The sequence below is a fragment of the Macrotis lagotis genome, chromosome 3 (genome assembly GCF_037893015.1).
Source record: "Macrotis lagotis isolate mMagLag1 chromosome 3, bilby.v1.9.chrom.fasta, whole genome shotgun sequence".
Classification (NCBI taxonomy): domain Eukaryota; kingdom Metazoa; phylum Chordata; class Mammalia; order Peramelemorphia; family Peramelidae; genus Macrotis; species Macrotis lagotis.
Genome location: NC_133660.1, coordinates 15271044 through 15290039, shown reverse-complemented (window position 1 = coordinate 15290039; position 18996 = coordinate 15271044). Strand labels below are relative to the sequence as shown.

The following is an 18996-nucleotide window of genomic DNA, read 5'->3' as shown; positions in this document are numbered from 1 at the left end:
CTCATTTATCTCATGTGACCCTTCATCTCCTGCCTTTCTGCTTCTGACCTTATTCATTCCCATGCCAGGAATGCTCTCTCTCCTTCAAGAAGCCTTTCTTGGGCAGCTAGGTGGCACAGTGGATAGAGCAGTGGCCCTGGAGTCAGGAGTACCTGACTTCAAATCCAGCCTCAGACACTTAATAATTACCTAGCTGTGTGACCTTGGGCAAGTCACTTAACCCCATTGCCTTGCAAAAACCTAAAATAAATAAATAAAATTAAAAGCCTTTCTTGATCTGCTCTCTCCCTTTCATGAGTCTCCTCACCTCCAATCACTGATTTGTATTAGCTTAGCAGAGAGGTTCCAAAACAAGTCTCAAAGCTAGGACAACCCAGGTTCAAGTTTCATTTTTGAAACATGGCTGTGAGAACCCTGGCCAGGGTTCTGGACCTCTCTGCTCTAGACAACCCACTAAGAATACAAGGTGCTCAGAAGGTGCCAACATTGTAAAGGGAAGGAGGGGGAAGGACTTCTACATCTGGGGATTCTCTGTGCCAGTGAACCCACAGTGACAGTCCCTATTTTGTGCCCACCCCTATGGATGTGGACGGTTGTCTTCTCTGTTCTAATGTACTCTCCTTGAGGGAAGAGCTACCTTGTTCTCCTTTTGGTCTCTATCTGCTCCACAGAAGATTTAGTGGGCCATTGAGCTCAGATTCGAGCTTGACCCTTTCTGGTGTTGGCCCCCAGTCCTTCTTCACTGGCGCCTCTCCCCAGACTGGCATCAGGGGTTGGAGGGGACATTTTCAGTCAAACTGAAAGGACCAGGGATTCTTTCAGTTTTTATCCAGGTTTCAAAATCAGCAAGCCTTCCTTAAACAACTGTCCCTCAAACACCCAGGCAACTTCCAACAAGGTCTTCCGTTGCCCCCACCCTTTGTTTGGGGGATGATCCATGGAGCCTGGTGACTCAGTGGATAGGCTCATGTGTGGAATCCAGAAGATTCTTTTTACTGAGTTCAAATATTGCCTCAGACAATCACCAGTTGTGTGACCCTGGGTAAATGATTAAACCCAGTTTGCCTCAGTTTCCTCATCTGTCAAATGAGGTGGGGAAGAAAATGGCAAACCCCTCCAAGTATCCTTGCCAAGAAAACCTCAAATGAGGTCACAGAGAATTGAACACAACTAGATCACCACCATTAAGGAGTTGAAATGATTTTTGGGGTGGGGGGCATGGTGTGATTCCACATACCCAAGTAGGGAATATTTTCCAGTCCAGGTCTCCTGGCTCTCTACTAGTAGGCATGGGTCCTCTCTCATTTCTCATAAAATCCAAGTCACCTGCTAAGGCATCCCACCTTGCCAGAGACTTGGGGCCTCACATGGAATCTGGCCATTGTCTTCTGCTGTTCCCTCCACTTTTTGCCAGAGAGGGAGAGGGAGAGGGATCCAGGATTCAAATCCTGCCTCAAACACATGACCTTCTCTCCTTGAGCCTCAGTTTCCTGCTCCATACAATGAGGGGGTTGAGCTCCATGGACTCTAATGTCCCTCCCAGCTCTGAGATGGAGACATGAATGGATTTCCTTCCCTTGCCTCCCCCGGCTCTGCCTCCCTCCCCTTTCATTCCCCCCTACCAGAGGTCAGTCCTGCCCTTCCCCATCCTCCAGGCGTGCTCCCCCACTGTCCTGCCCTGGGGGGGAGAGGTCCAAGAAAGGGCTTCACCCACAATCTTGGAAGACTTGGGTATCAGAGTGGGGCGGCTGTGGACTCACCTGGAGTTGGGGGCTGCCCCCGGGCTTCCTCCGCGGTCGGGGCTGTGACTGTGACCGTGACCAGGGGCTGGGCGGGCCCTGCGGCGATGCCCCGAACAGTAGGGAGGAGGGCAGGCGGGGCGCCCAGGCCCAGATCCGGGGGAAGGGGGCAAAGACCGGAGTGGGTGACTGGGCCAGGAGGGGCACACGGATGGATGGACAGGCGTCCGGCCAGAGCCAGGGAGACGCGCGGAGGCGGGCGGGCGCCCCGGAGGGGCTTCTGGGGAGGGGGCTCGGGGTGTGCGTGCGGGGCTCTGTGTTTGTGTGTGTGTGTGTGTGTGTGTGTGTGTGTGTGTGTGTGTGTGTGTGGTGGGTGTGTCTGACTGTGATGGGGCGTGCCCCCCCCCCCCCCCCCCCCCCCCCCCCGTGTTTGTCCAGCTGCTCTCCACCGGCCTCTAGCAGGAGCCGCAGCAGACGCGATGGCCCCGCCCGGCGCAGCCCCGCCCCGCCTTCTTCCATCTTCCTTCTCCCATCCTCCTCCTCTCAGCCTCCTCTTTCCCCTCCTCCCTTCCTCCCCCCATCCTTCTCCTTCCATCTTCCTTCCCTTTTCCCCCTCCTGTCATCCTCCTCCTCCTCCATCATCCTCTTCCTACTCTCCCTTCTCTACTTCTCCTTCCCTCCCCCTCCTCCCTCCTCCTCCCATCCCCCTCCCTTCATCCTCCTCTTCCTCCCCCTCTCCTCTCCTTCCTCCTCTCCTCTACTTCTCCACTCCTCTTTCTCTTCCCCCTCCTTCCCTTTACAATGTGACCTCAAGACATTCCCATCTTCTCTCTGGGGTTCTGTTTTCTCCTCAATAGAATGGGTGGGTGGGCCCACTTGTTCTCCCAGGACTCTTACTTGACTCCATGGAGTTTATTGACTGTGCAGTCATGGAGCCTACCCAGGGGCATGTGTGAGGTGAAGGTCTTGTGATCAAAGTCCAATGGAAAAGAGAAATATCGAAAGTGAAGCCCAGTAGTTAAGCAGGACCCAAACGACAGGTGCGGGGATGCAGTTGCACAATTAAAGGATTGACCAAGTGCATCAGGTCCAGGCTGGAGCAAGCAGGGGGCATCCCTGCCCTGGAGCTCCTCACCCTATGGATGGACAAACTAGAGGAGGAGAGGGAAGAGGCAAGCACAAAGCATCTCTTGGGTCCTGATGCTTTAGAAAGTCTCCCAACTTCCTTTTGTGCCTCCGGATCTTTCTCTCTCTCCTCCAACATGAGCAGGTGACCATCTTATGACCACATAGTCAGTGAAGATCTCCAGGCTTCACTTAACCCATACCTCTCCCCCTTTCTCCACCTCCCCCACCCCAGCTAATATGTCGATCTTGGTCCTCAAGAACAAGGTCTATCAACCAATGACATTCTGTATTTCGCCATGCCTCTTTTTGCATATTTGGAATCAAATGCTATAAAAACAAGGTCCTGGATGAAGGAGGTTCTCAGATCACAAAGAAGAACTGAGGTCCAATGCATGAAAGGGAACCATAAACCTTTTAATAAAGCGCCATTGGCTCTGAGCTCTGCCTCAGGTTCTTTTTTTTTGTAGTTGGACAATTTTAATCTCCACATCAGCCCCATACCTAATTCAGGCTTCCAATCAGTGTTTATTGACTGCAAAAGCATCTCTGGGTCACTGCTCTGAACAATCAAGTCAGAGGAGTCTGTTTGCCTGGCCACAGGCACACAAACAAGAATGTTGGATTGGAGCCCACCTACACAGTCTCAAAGACTCTGAGAAGAGCCAATTGTTAAACTTCCAGGGTGAGTGTTTTTACCTCAGAAATGAGCAAACATCACAACCCAAGGCTTGAGTTAATATTTTCTTGATTGCTTGGGTTTAAGAAAATGACAGAGATATTTTAATAAAGAACATTGCATTTAACAGTATATGTGGGTATTTTTTTTGGAGGGTTGGATTGTTAAATTAATAAAATTGATTGAATTGCTTTCCAATGCTACTGAGAACCTAAGCAAAAAGACCACCTAGAAGCTAATGCAAATGTATCTGCCAACAGCCTATGAAGAGGTTGGAAAGAAAGGACTTTCTAGAATCATAGAAGTAGATAGGACCTTCCCTGGTCCCTGATTCTAAAGCCTCCAGGCCAGAGACATCATTTGTGCTATAAAAATGAAGACACTCTACTCTTACTTAATGTTGATGTGAATTATGCTGATATTAGTATGGTCTCCTTTGAATGAAGACCTGCACCACCATCATGTCATTTTTGACCAGTGGTGTACCACTGGACTCCAGACTATCCCTTGAGGACAGTTCTCTTGGTTGGGATGCTTCTCTTGACTTTGGGTCTCAAACCACCACTTTGCAACTGCACCATCCACACCAAAGTGCTTCAGATATGTGTAGAGAGCTCTTGTTTCACTCCTACAACTTCTCCTCTCCTGGACAAGCCTCCCCCTTTGTTGTCCTGTGGCCTTGCTCCTTCCCTATCCTGGCTAGTCTCCTTGGGACAAAATCCACCTGTCCCTAAACTGGAGCGGGAGGGCAGCTCAGGAGAGAGAAGTCTGCAGCCCAGAACCTCCCTCTCTGGAAGGCCACCAACCAATGACCTAACCCCAGTATGCTGCCTTAAGCTTCCACATCCTTTATAAGTGATGGTCCAGCAGGAATTGAGGCCCTGCAGATCCTCCTGCCTCCAAGGCTGGGGACTTTTCTTGACTATGTCCCATGGTACACAACTGCCGGCATGGGCAGTACCTCTTCAGGGAAGTAGCAATGCAGAGGAGAAGACACTGGATTTAGCATCCAGACAACCCGGGGTCAAATCTCACTGACAACACTCACCAGTGGCATGACCCCGGACAAGTCACTTAACCATTTTGTGTCTCAATTTTCCCATTTGAAAAAGGCAGGAGCAGCTCTTTATTTACCTGGCTATGTCTTTATTTACCTAGCTGTGTCTCCCTCCTCTCTGCTGACTGTGATGGCTTGTCTTAGTCAAACCAAGGTAACTGCCATGTGGAGGGGAGGCATTTTTGTAGAAGATCCCAAGTTCCTCTGAGTGTGTGTATGTGTGCTTCATCAGAATTTAATAAAATATTCATGCTTGGTTCCTTTGACCAAGGTTTCTATTAAGTTAATGAAATAGATTAAATTAAGACAATTGAATGATTTGAATATGTGACCCATTCATTCATTTCTAAATCTAATTATAAAGCAAAAATGGCTGTACCAAGTGCCTGATTCATTCCTTTTTCTCTTCCAGAAGTTTGGGAATCGTGGTCCTTAGGGGCTAAGAGAGCAGTGAGACTTCTCTTCTTTGGTTTGCTTTCTAAATCAAACTTAATGAACAAAAGCAGTAGATTTGCCAGAGAAACCACTGTAGTGGACTGATGAAGGAGTTGAGAGAGAGAGAGAGAAACAAAGGGAAGGAGGAAGAGAGAATGAAAGGAGGGGCAAAACACAAGAGCATATCCTGGAAGGGAGTTCAGAGGCATCTAATCCCGGAGGAGAGATGAAGAAACTGGGCCTGGAAAGGGAAAGTGACTTATCCAGGGTCACTCAGCTAAGGTGAGCTTGAATTCAGATTTCTCTGGCTCTAGGTCCTCTACTTTAGCTCTCCACTACCTTTTATCAGGTCAAATGCTCTGTATTGCAGGTCACTCTGAGTAAGTGACCTCCTTCCACCAGACATGGTTTACGGGAGATCCCAAGGGAAAGCACAAGCAGTCTACCTGTGGCATCCAGGCCTTGGCACTTCTCCCAGCCCTACCTGGCTGAGACTCAGAGGTCTCCACACCTCACTGAGTGTGGTAACTTTCTAGGGGCTGATTCTGTCTGTTGAGAGGTAGAAGTGAGATAACCTAGGGTGTATTTCTTGGCTGAGTGTCCAGGTGCCCAGTAAACATTCAAGGCAGGACACTAGTTGTAGATTGGCACATTGGTAATTCATTCCAACTATGACTCCATATAGGGTTTTCTTAGCAGAGATCCTGGAGTAGTTTGCCATTTCTTTCTCCAGCTCATTTGACAAATTAGGAAACTGAGGCAGAGAGGGTTGTGATTTGGTCAGATTCACACAGCTGGAAAGTATCTGAGGTCAGATCTGAACTCAGGGCTCCTGGACAGAGCTCTGGTCACTGAACCAGCTAGCAGTCTACTGACTCCATTTACAGGATAGTAACTGTTGCTCTGACAAACAAAATTGCTTAGAAAATTGACTCAAGGTAAGAATCAAGGAATGAGTCCTTCAATTCATTCCTAGGATGTGGATGGGAATATTCATTAAAAAAAAAAAAAGAACCCTGAGGGGCAGCTAGGTGGCACAGTGGATAGAGCACAGGCCCTGGAGTCAGGAGTACCTGGGTTCAAATCCGGCCTCAGACACTTAATAATTACCTAGCTGTGTGGCCTTGGGCAAGCCACTTAACCCACTGCCTTGCAAAAACCTAAAAAACAAAAACACAACAACAAAAAACCCAGAACCTCAAGTGCCAAAAATCATGACTTTGGAGGAGTAAAGATAGGATTAGTGTACACTAAAGAAGAGAAAGCTGGAATGAATATGAGATTGAGATGATAAGAAACAAACAATAACAGTGGTTTAGGACTGAAAGAAACCAGAGTTCTCCCATCCCCAAGCACCTTGATACATCTTGATAACATTCAGTAGCTCTCTCAACTGGCTACCATCTGACAAACTTCAGTGTCAGGGAGCTCACTACCTCTTGAAACAATGAATCCCCCTTTTGGAAATTTTCATTGCCAGAAGGTCTTTCCTTGTATTAAGGGCCACATTTCCGGTCCCTTTTACTGCCCAACTACATATCCTCACATAGTCATAAACTTTCAGAACTACATAGCTAAGACATTGAGTCATCATCCAGGTTCTTCCACACCTGAAGAAGAATCCTTTTCACCAATCCACTGACCTCCAGGCAGTAGAATCTTCCAGTCCTGTCCTGAAGACCCCCAAGGAGGGAGAGCCCACTGCCTCCTGAAAGGAGCCATGCTAAGTAAGGTCTATCCCTTGGTCAAACACCTCTAAGGCTTTCCTTTCCTGAATATCTGGAGAGTAAGATCTCAGGGCCCTCCAGCCTCTGGATCCCCTCTCTCAGGATGGTCTCTCATTTACCCAGGGCTTTTGTAAAACATGGGATCCAAAATGCCTTCTCCAAAGGTGATCTAAGCAGAGGATAGCACCAAAGGAGCTGCTTTTAAGGCAATTCCTGTTGAACTCCCATTCTATTGAAATCATCAGATCTTTTCCATTTGGTCCACACCTGATAACCCGGGCCTTCTTCCCCGCACCACGTTCATCTTGTTGACTGGTGACCCTAGACTTCTTGTCTGCCCCATCAATGATATCTTATTAGACCAGGCCCTGGGTTTTGGTATGCCAAGACCCCTTTGGGTGGGCACACTGGCCTCTGACCTTACTCTGTCTTCCTTCTGAAGCCTCTTCCTTCTGAAGCCTCCTCCTTGCCCCAGATTGGTGAAATGACCTTTGTGATTGTCCTTGGTTCTCCAGCCTCAGCAACTAGGTCAGGAAAGGTATCCAAATCCAGTGGTTAGGTCCCGCCAAGTCTCATACCCACCCCCCCCCCCACACACACAAAAGAGTCCCTGGGAAGTAGGGGTTCAATTTCACATATGTAACAGTGAGGCACACACACATGTAGAGAGTGGAAGGAAAGAGGGTCTTTATCCCTTCTCTCTTGGGTTCAAAGAGCTGGTGCCTTTCTGGAGTCCATGGCTGGCTCAGCTCTCTATCACTCAGAGGCAGGATCCTTGAAGTCCTCTGGGGACTTCAGTCTCTAGGGTCATAACTTCTGTCTCTGATTGCCAGGGAAAGCTCTGATGGCACTGAGGGATTTCCTACTGTGGGCTAAACCTGTCCCAGTCAGAATACTCAGTCATTTAAGGACAGGAAATTAATGATAATCATTAGCATTTAGAGAGTGCTTTCATTATTGCAAAATGTGCTTTTTATCTCATTTGTGATTATGCTCTTCGAACAAAAAGAGGAAACTGAGGCAGACAACTGACAGTAGCTATAACTTTTGGGCAATACACTTAATCCTGACTGCCTCTCCTCTAGGGCATCTGCAGCCCTCAGATTCATATCTGGTCATTGGATCTAGATGACTCCAGAGGAGAAAGTGAGGCTGGTGACTTAGCAAAAGCCCCTCTGTCACTCAAATCCAGGTCATGTGCTTGTCATGGCATCACCTCCCTAATGTCATGGTCCTCTTCAAGAATGGAGGACAAGGGGCATTAGTTCTGGAGTAAAAATCCAGCCTCAAGACAATAACTGTTTAGCTGTGTGACCTCGGGCAAGTCATTTAACCCTTGCAAAAAAAGAAAAAGAAAGACTGAAGGACAAACATGAACAGTCCCTGAGCCATGGGAGGGAACATCTGGTTATGGATGGTACAGGACACTGGGAAGGACATGAATGACATTCTCATTGGCCTCATCTATTTTTTTCTTATTGATATTTTTCCAATTATAAGCTATGAAAGTGTTTCAACATTCATCCACAGGTATATTTATGTTAAATAATTTTCTTCCTCCCTCCCTTCCTCCCTCCTCTCAGTGGTGAACAGTCTAGTGAACATTGTACCTGCACATTTATGTTTTAATATCTTTACATATTAGTCATTTTATGTATGAGGACTAAGGGAAAAGAAAGAAAACCTTGGGATAGGAAGGAAAAACAGAAGAGAAATTTTTTGATTTAATTTTTTAATGAACATAGTGCTCATTTGAATTCTGTGGTTTTTTGTTTTGTTTTGTTCATGTAGTTGTGGTTAGCCCATTACAGGACTCCCAGCTGCCTCCATCAAGGCTGAGCAACTCACAATGTTGTTCACGTGTACAGTGTTCTCTTGGTTCTGTCCCCTTCACTCAGTAGCAGTTCCTGTAATTCTTTCCATGCTTCCCTAGTTTGATCATTCATGCCTTCTTAAAGAACAACAATACTCCATAACATTCAGATACCATAATTTGTTTAGCCATTCCCCAATGAACAGGCATCCCCTCCACGTCCAATTCTTTGTTACTACAAAAAGGACTGCCATGAATATTTTGGAACATGTGGGGCTTTCCCCATTTTCTAGGATTTCTTCTGGATCTAGGCCTAGGATAGTTAGGGTCCAAGATATGACCAATTTTATTGCTCTTTGGGCACAGTTCCGTATTGTTCTCCAGAATGGTTGGATCTGTTCACAACTCCATCAGCAGTGCATTGCTGTCTCACTCCTCCCACATTGGCTCATTGTTTCCCTTTTTGTCATCACAGTCAATCTGATGGGTGTGAGGTTTCCTGCCTCGGTTTCCTCTTTTTTGTTCAAGAGCATAGTAAGCTGTTTCTACTTTGGACCTCTACTGTATCTGGAGCCCCGAAATCCACTCTGTGGGGCTCTCTTCTCACGGAAGGAGGCCCATGCTCTGTTTCTGGGGGAGGGTACTGAGAATGACAGCCTCCTGGGGTGCTGCAGCCATTTGGGGCCCTTCCAGCCAAGAGAGGGAGGATGGTGGAAGGCCACCTCGGGTCAGGTCGGTGAAGGAGAGGCCTGGGGGAAGCCCGCATGAGAAGCTGGCCATCTGCCCCAGCCCGTGGCCTGGGGGGGGGGGTGCCTCTCTGCTGGGGTCCTCGGGGCCCCAGGGGAGGCTTCGGCCTGGCCCGGCAGCCCCGCCCCGCCTGCGGGCAGCCCACGCGGCTTCCGGGAAGGTGTCTCCCGCTTCCGGGGGGGGGGGGGCCGGTCGTGCGGGCCTGGGGGCTCCTCGGGGAGGAAGCTGCGGCCTGGCCGACCCCTGGCCGAGGTGGGGGCGGGGCGGGGGCGGAACGCGCCGGAGTGGGGTCACGTGGCTTCACAAGAGCCAGGAAGTGGCGCTTCGGGACACGTGATCTCCTCCTGCAAAATCATGCCCGAGGGGTGGCGTGACGGTCAGGAAATGCGGCCAATCAGAGCTCATCCTGGAAAGACGGCCCCTCCCGAAGACCACCTTCCCGCGGTTGCCTAGCTCCCCTTTGTCCGGCCGCGGAAATCAGCCAATCAAAGACCCCGATTCGGATCGCGCGATTTTTCTCTCTAGGGAGAGAGGAAGCTGAGCCAATCGGAAGTCGGATCTTTATCACGTGGTCTATCGATTGCCCAATCAAGAACAGGAGCAGGCGGAGGGCGGAGTGAGTCGAGAGAACACCAATCTCTTCAGGAGCCTATGGAGAGGATGCCGAGGCCTCGGCGTCCCGCCTCCCCTAAGAGCAAGCGCGCGTGCGCTCCACCCGCCGGGTCGCGCGGAGGCGGGGCTGACACGACGCAGGCGCAGTTCCCTTCCTGGTCTCTCCCCGCCCCTCTGGGCCCCGGCGCCAACCTTGGCCTCGGCCTGGAGGACTTGAACCCAGGCCTCCTGGTGCAGCCACCCGCGATGAAATAGAAGGATATACGTTCCACCCCTGCGGGCCTCCTTGCCCGTTGCCCTCCCCCGCCAGCAGGCGGCGGCCCGCGCCCCCCTGGCCCCGAGCCCCACGGCCCAGGCCGCCTTCAAGCCGAGCACTGTGGGGGGAGGGGAGAACACGTGATAAATCGCCTCCGACTGGGGGTGGGGATGGACCCGCCCTGCGGGGGAGGGGCGGGGAGGCGATGAAGGGGGCAGATGGGGCAGAGTCGGGATCCAAGATGGTGGAGAGAGGGCCAGATGCCCCTAAGCAGGGGCTCTGACCCGAGCCCAGGGTCACCTGGATCTGCGGCAGGGGCAGCAGAGGCTTCCAGACCTCTCAGCCCAGGCATTGCCAAGGACAACACGGAAGGTCGGTGGGGAAACTGCGGCGGCGGAGTGAGCTGGGAGCCCGGAGCCGGCGGGAGCCAGCCGGCGGGAGTCACCCTGCGGCCGCATCCAGAGCGCTCAGCCCGGGACGGGAAGGGGGTCTCTGCTGTCCTCTGGTGCTTTGTCCACACTCAGATCCAGGTGACTGGGACAGCAGAGCTAGGACCCTCCTCACAGCTCCAGGGCACAGGGGAGAGCTTGTGGTCATCCACAGACCAGAGCACAGGCCGGGAGAGCAGCCTCTCATAAATGCTCGAAGGAATTGAATTCCCTGAAAAACAATTCAGAACCCTCAAAAGCTTGGGAAGGTGCATCTTCCACCCTGGAAACAAAGTCCCACCTTAACAAAGAGTTAAAATCCAGTCATAGACTGGGGAAATGAGCAAACGACAGAAGGAAAAATAAATCCCACTATAGACGATTCCTTTGGCCCCATGTGGAGGGCTGAAATACATGCTTGAGGATAGCAAAGTCAAAGCTTCTGCATCCAAAGCCTCCAAGAAAGATAGGAATTGGGCTCAGGTAATGGAAGAATTCAAAAAAAGATTTTGAAAATCAAGTAAGGGAAGTAGAGGAAAAATTGGAAGAGAAATGAGAGCAATGCAGGTGGGAAAATTATGAAAACCAAGTCAGCAGCTTGGTGAAGGAGATACAAAAAAAAAAATACTGAAGAAAACAGCACATTAAAAACCAGTTTAGGTCAAATGGAAAAAGTGATTCAAAATGCCATTGAGGAACAGAACGCCTTAAAAAGCAGAATTGACCAGATGGAGAAGTAGATACTCTGAAGCACTCTGAAGCAATAATGGAATTATGCAAAGAGCAATAAAGCTGATCATACCCTTTGACCCAGCAATACCAATACTTGGTCTACATCCAGGAGAAATCATAGGAAATGGGAAAGATCCCACACATTCCAAAATATTCATGACAGCTCTTTTTGTAGTGGCAAAGAAAGTACCCATCAAGTACTGGGGAATGTCTGAACAATTTTTGATATATGAATATTATGGAGTACTATTGTTTTGTAAGAAACCATAAATGGTCAGACTCTAGAGAAGCATGGAAAGAATTATAGGATTTGATACTGAGTGGGGGGGGGCAGAACCAAGAGAACATTGTACACTTTTTTTTAGGTTTGTTTTGCAAAGTAGTGGGATTAAGTGGCTTACCCAAGGCCACACAGCTAGGTAATTATTAAGTGTCTGAGGCTGGATTTGAACTCAGGTACCCCTGACTCCAGGGCCAGTGCTCTATCCACTGTGCCACCTAGCTGACCCCATTGTACACTTTACTGTAAGTCTCTCAACCTTGATGGGGGCAGCTCCTTTCAACAGTTCAGAGAACTAGGGCAACCCTAGGAGATTGGTTATGTATAATGCTATCCCCATGCAGAGGAAAAAAAAAAACCCAAACCCCCTACAGAATCTGAATGAACACTACTTTTCACTTTTATGTATTTATTTCCTTTTTCATGGTTTTCTTTTTTTTCCCTTAATCCTAATGCCTCATACCAAAAATGACTAATCTGAAAACATGTTAAACAAAATGTGTGTGTGTACAATATTCACCCAACTGTTCACTGCCAAGGGGAGGGTGGAAGGAAATTATGTAACTTAATTGGAATAATAACAATTAAAAACCATAGCTTCTAGACTTCATTTTTCAAGAAATTCTCCAAGAAAACTGCCCTGATATCCTAGAAGCAGAGGGTAAAATAGAAATTGAGGGAATTCACTGATCCCCTCCTGAAAGAAATCTGAAAACTCCCAGGAATATTACAAATTCCAAACTCCCAAGTCAAGGAGAAAATATCAGCCAGAAAGAAACAACTCAAATATCATGGATCTATAAACAAGATTACACAGAATTTAGTAGTGTCTACATTAAGGGAATATTATAGACAAATTCCAAAACTCCAGAGACAAAGAGAAAATATTACAAGCAGTCAGAAAGAAAAAATAAAACTGTCAGGTAGTCAGGATTACACAGAATTTGGCACCATCTATATTAAGGGCTTGTAGGGCTTGGAATATATTCCAGAAGACAAAAGAAGTTGAACTACAACTGAGAATCAATTATACAGCAAAACTGAACATTTTCTTTCAGAGGAAAAGATGGATATTCAATGAAATATGGTCTTTCAAACTTTTTTGTTAAAACAACCAAAGTTGAATGGAAAGTTTAATCTTCAAGTACAGGACTCAGGTGAACCATAGAGAGGGTGGATGAGAAGGGCGAATTATGAGGGATTTAATGTCAAGTTGCATGTATTCCTGCATGGAAGAGGAGACCAAGAACTCAAATGAACCTTTTCATTTATTAGGGCAACTAAAAGGACCTTATATATAAATACATACATACACACAGAGAGAGAGACTTTGGCATGGGAGGGAGCTGAATATGAAGGTATAATAAGATGGAGTTTATGGGGGAGAAAGGAATATACTGGGAGAAAGGGAAAGGAGAGGTAGAATGGGCTAAGATTTTTTTTTTAATTTTTTTTTTAATTTCAGGCAATGGAGTTTAAGAGTGACTTGCCCAAGGTCACTCAGCTAGTCAATTAAGTGTCTGAGGCCTATTTGAACCCAGGTCCTCCTGACTCTAGAGCTGGTGCTCTATCCACTATACTACTTGGTTGCCCCCTAAGTCTAAGATATTTCATGTAAAAGAGACAAGAAAAAGCTTTTACAATGGAGTGGAAGGGGAGAAAGTGAGGGGGGAACGAGTGCACCTTCATTCTCATTGGAAATGACTCAGAGAGGAAATAACATATACACTCATTGGGAATAGAAATCTGTCTTAGCCTGGAGGAAAATAGAAGAGGAAAGCGATGGGAGAAAGGGAACAGGGATGAGAGGGTGATAGAAGAGAGGGAAGATCATGGGAGAGGGGAGTCAGATACAACACTTTTGAGGAGGAACAGAGAAAAAGGAGAGAGAAGAGAATAAATAGGGGTGGGAAGGGATAGGATGGAGAGAATGGAGAGCTAGCAAAAGCAACTGTGGGGGGAAAATGTTGAACCAATTTCTCTGATGGACTTGTATGATCCATCCCAGAGACAGAACTGGTGGTATCTGAATACCGACTGAAGCACACTTTCCTCTCACTCTCTTTTTCTTGAGGTTTCTTTTTCTTTGTGGGGGGGGATTGTATTTACTTTTACAACATGATTATTGCAGTAATGTGAAAAATAAATAAAAATGAAGTGCAAAAAAATGGGAAAAAATGGAAACAGTGGATTTAATAACCAGGATCCTACAGTATGCTATTTTCAAAAAAGCACATCTAAAGTGGAAAGATACTCATAGGATAAATGTAAAAGACTGAACCAGAATCTATTATGCATCAGCTGAAGTTAAAAAAGCAGGGGTAACAATCCTTAACTTCAGATAAAGCAAAAATTAAAATAGATCAGATTAAAATGAAGAAGGAAGGAAACAATCTTCCTAAAAGGTACCATAGGCAATAAAGTAATATCAATATTAAACATAGACACACCAAGTGGAATGGCATCCAAATTCTTAGAAGAGAAGCTAAAGGAGTTAGAGGAGGACTATATTTGTGGGAGAACTCAACCTTCCTCTCTCAGAATTGGATAAATCTCCGATTTATAAGAATACACATCATTAATTGATAAATGGTCAAAGGCTATGAATAGGCAGTCTTCAGGTGGTGAGCACTTTGCAAATCTTGATGAGGGGGAGAAGGAAAAAGGGGAGATGCAGGTCAGCAGGTAATGAGCTGATGTTGACTGTTCCTGGTAAACATCTCTGTGATTTCCCCATACACAGCTACACACCCACTTTTAGAACTTCTAGAAGGGGAGAAGGCTTGTTGACACAGCTGCCTTCCACTTGGGTTTTTGTCCAGATTTCCACTTTGCTTCAAGTGCAGTCCTGCTTCCCTTATGTAGTAGAGTCTAGAGATGGTGGTTCCATCCTCAATGCTGGAAAGAAGAAATCCTTACAGAATGGTCTGGGGTGTCTCCTGCCCCTGGGCAGGTCTGAGAAAGAACATTTGAAGATACAGCCTGAGGAGGCCATGTTGCCAGAATGCTGGGGTCCTAGCCTGCCTCTGGATGAATAAGCCAGCACAGGATGCATCAATGTGACACAGCCTAGAAGGAGAGGGTGGGCAGGGGGGCTCCCAGCTACACAGATGACACATGGTCCTAGTCTCTCCTTAGTGAGGTGACCCTGAGAGGACTACAGGTTGCAGAGCAATTTGGGGTCAGATCAGGTATGGTATCTGGGCAGCCTGGAAAAGGTTGGCAAAATGGATATTTAGAAAAAGAGAGAGGCCATGCAAAGTATTCCAAGAGCAAGAAGGTGCCCTTTGGTGAAGCATTTCACCAGACCAAAGGAAGCAGGGTCTTTATTTTAAAGTCAGCCAGTTATTTAACTAAGCCCTGACATACTTTAGGAGAGAAGATCAAGGGAAGTAGCAAAGTTCCTGGCATAATTCAGAGTCCTTTGTGGTTTCTTTTGTTATAGAGAAGTAATTGGGGGCAGAAGGGAGGTGCCAAGGAGAGGCTCAGACCCAGCAGGTCACTTCTCAGGGACTTGCTAACTCTGGCCCATCTGGGATCTATGTTGACTTTTCTGACCTTTTAAAGTTCACAGTTATCAGAGCCTCTGCCGGCCCATCTACACATCCATAAACCTAAGGAGCAAACAGAAACAGGAAAGAAAGGTGCCAGGGGTTCAAGGACCTACAGAGGCCTGGGGGAGGTGCAGGCTTCCCAAGTTCTGACTGGCAGCCAATCTGAGGAGTTTTTCCTTGCCCACCCACTAAATGGCCAGAGAACAGTGACAGTATATGCCTGGGCACAATTGGACTCAGGGAGCAAGAGCTCCCATCACATAAGCTGAGGCTCACCACCTGCCATAGAGGGGGCAGCAGGCAGAACCCCAACCCCCTGTGAGCACACTCATGTGCACACGTGCACTCACACACATACACAGAAACTCCCAGGGACAAGATCCTTACAACTGAACACACATAAATGTCCAAATCCACCAAAGAGAAGAGACTGCTCATTGAGATTGCATTTTCTTTAGACAGCCTTTTTAATCATGTTTTCTCTAAAACTTTTCTTTCTTTTGAGAGTTTCTGGAAGTTATACTTTTGTTGTTTTGGAGGGGAATGCCTTGGGGGTTCTGCTTACTCCTACTCCTTCATCTCTTCAAAAGTTCCTTCAGCTGCAATTAGAAGAAAAGTCCAGGGTTAGAACTTGGAAGGTTGGGTGGGGGAAGATAAACACAATCCTCCTCCCTGGTTTTTGCCAAGATTTGGAAGAAGTTGTAGCAGATGGTGGCCAGGTCCCATGATAGCCTCCACCCTACAGCTGAAAGCTTCCCAAAGCTCAGAGGTTCCCCACAGGGTCAGGACCCTGTCCTCTGCCCCCCACATCTGCCTCTGGTGAATACTGTCTGAGCAAGCTAGCTTCCCCACAAGTTGGTTCTTATCAAAGGCTGATGGCAAGATGAGTTGAGCAGCTGTGTCTTGCTAGGGAAGAGTTACACAAACTATTTAAGACTAAAATGAGCACAAAATACCTAGGATATTTGTGTGCCGTGAGAACAGTGGATATAGTGAGAACATCAAAGGGCTGGAGATGGGCCAGGTTGGGCGTGGGGGTGGGATGAAGGTAACACCTTCAAAGGCTGTGAATTTGACTGATTCCTACAAACTTCTGCCATTTATTATTTTTATAATAAAATTTTATTGATATCTTTTGTTTTACTCTGCCTAAATTTCTGTCATCCTCCTTTCCCCTTCCCAGGGAGTCATCCTTTATAATAAAGAATATTTTTAAAAGATAAAAGAAAAACAATGAGAAAAACTGATCAATTCATCAAAAATCTCTAAGCTATGTAAGGAATATTCCCTACTCAATACTTATCTCAGCAAAGGACTGTGTGTGTGTGTGTGTGTGTGTGTGTGTGTGTGTGTGTGTGTGTGTCTAGGAGAGACATCCCCGTTTGTCTCCATTGGGTTCATGCTTGTTATCTATAATTCTGAAACCTGCCGACCATGTCAGAAGTTATGCTGAATTAAACCTATTTAAGACCTACTGCATGAAGAAGGAAAGGCAGTGTAGCCTAGTGAAGGGTAAGTCATGAAAGACTTGGTTTAAAGACTCTCTGATACATATGACTGATTTTATTTGTCCTTCATTTTTTTTTTTTTTTAGGTTTTTGCAAGGCAATGGGGTTAAGTGGCTTGCCCAAGGCCACACAGGTAATTATTAAGTGTCTGAGGCCAGATTTGAACTCAGGTTCTCCTGACTCCAGGGAAGGTGCTCTATCCACTGTGCCACCTAGCTGCCCCTGTCCTTCATTTTTCAAAGAGTGCCAATGACATTGTGGGATCATGTCTTGACTCGCTGTGAGTTGATTTAAATGAGGCAGAATTGCACAGTCTTCAGCCTCACTCTTCTTTTAGAGTTCGGTGGCAATACAAAAGTCAAGATGACTGGCAGTGGCCTGGATGTGGTTAATGATCTTAGCATCTTCTATGTTTGACCAAGCTCTACATGCTTCACAGAACCTGCTTCAGCTGTCTTCATGACCATTGAAATAGATTATTCTCATTCACCCACTCTGTTGGGGGAAGCCCTCACTTGCTTGGGGTAGATAACCCTTTAACTCACCGATGAGTCTGAGAGCTCTTGGCTACTCTGATCCTTTTTTAGCCAGTCTGCCAAGATGGTTTACACCCATTGGCAATGCAGGCTAACACCTTCTCTGCAATTTGGTCTCAGAGAGTTTATTCTATAAATGTAAAATGTTCTGTATGGAATGGAATGCCTGTTGATAGATATAGGGAAATAGATGTGTATCTATAATACTTCCCTGTGTCCTCCCTTTGCCTAATTCTGAAAGATTAACTTTTGCCTAGGAAATAAAGAAGGTAAGTGACTTTCCTCAGTTTCAAAGTAGGGAATGGATTTGAACTCATATCTTCACCATGATTACAGTCAACTCCCTATTGACTGACTCACTAACCTACCGCCTTTGGAATGCATGGAGTTACCTCTTCTGGCCACCAGGTGGCTCTCCTACAGAGAAGGTAAAATCTTGCTTGTTGAGTGTTGGGTGAGACAGTCCATGAAAGGGCGATTCATGGGTCAGCTAGTTTTGACCTTGGTAACGCTCCAATTAGTGGTAGAGCCATTGTGAGAGGGGCAGGATGGTCACCTGCTTGGGATTTTTAAATTTTTTTCCTCAGCACGGAAAGCAGAGGAGGTCTTAGTGGGAGAGTCAAAATAAGGTCCAGGATCCCTTGTTCTTTATGTTAGTATTTAAGGGTTAGTATTTAAGGGTGCTTGAAGGTGGTTTCAAATCCTACTTTGTGACCTTGGGCAAGTCACTTCAATCTTTCTGGACCCCAGTTTCCCCTTTGTGTAAGAGATCCTGCTCCTAAGTGGTTTATATTCTTCTGGGGCTATGCAACATATTCACAGAGATATAAAGATAATAATTTGACTCTTTCTTGTTGAACAGTTTGGTTGTTGAAAGGGGAAGAAAATGGAAGGTGGAAGATTAAAGGAAGCACCTAGTTGAGCTTGCCTACATTCCCCTCCAAATAACTTTTAAATAATGTCTCAAATCAGATTTTGGAGTGGCAGAGTCAACACAATGTCAGGGTGAGACTTTTTCCAACCCAGGACAGCAGGTGGGATAGAGGAGAGGTATGTGATACCAGGGGAGGGCACACCCATGGTAGCTTCAGTGGCCACCATAGCTGCAGCTTGGGGAGCTCAGCCCAAAGACAGCAAGGGCCTGGTGTTGGACAGCTGGTCTGGAAGAGATTACAGGGGCCCTTGGCTAGCACTGGGCACAACTTGTGTTGATTGGCCACTGACTCACAGTTCAAGGGTGTTGAGAGGAGCTTATGGTCAGTCACAAGGGAGCAGGGCCCCAGGTCACAGATTCAAGGCCAAGAGGAGTGGGAGTCGGGGTGTAGGGGGTAAAACTGGTAAGCAATGACCATGCCTCTCTGGGGATCACACCCCCTAGGAAATTCCTAAAATTTGCTCTGAAAATAGCAAGTCCTATTATCAACTGATGCAAAGTAAAGTGAGAGAGAAATCAGGAGATCATGGTCCATAGTAATCAACTGTGAAAGACTTGGCTATTATGATCAATGCATTGAGGCAAGAAATTCCAAAGGACTCATTGAAGTCTGAATGCAAAAGGAAGAATACATTTCTTTCTTTTTTAGGCAATTTAGTGAATATGGAAATGTTTGGCATGATTTCATACATATAATTGATATTTTGCTTGTTTTCTCAGTGGGTGGGGGAGTTGTGGGAGGGAATTTTTTTAAAATGCAAAAAAAAATGAACTCTCCAGTGAAGGAAAAGAATTAAAACAATCTGTGAAGGATATAAAATTCTGCCCCTTTGG

At 46.8% G+C, this 18996-nt stretch overlaps 1 protein-coding gene across 1 annotated transcript in view; it reads right to left on the bottom strand.

Moving 5' to 3' along the window:
* The window catches only part of TRMT9B (tRNA methyltransferase 9B (putative)), a 32019-nt gene extending 30179 nt beyond the window's left edge, over positions 1–1840 (bottom strand). Inside the window, exon 1 of the mRNA XM_074228163.1 lies at positions 1761–1840. The gene's annotated coding sequence lies outside the window, so the exon portion shown is untranslated. The remainder of the gene's footprint in view (positions 1–1760) is intronic.
* Between the last annotated feature and the right edge of the window lie 17156 nt (positions 1841–18996).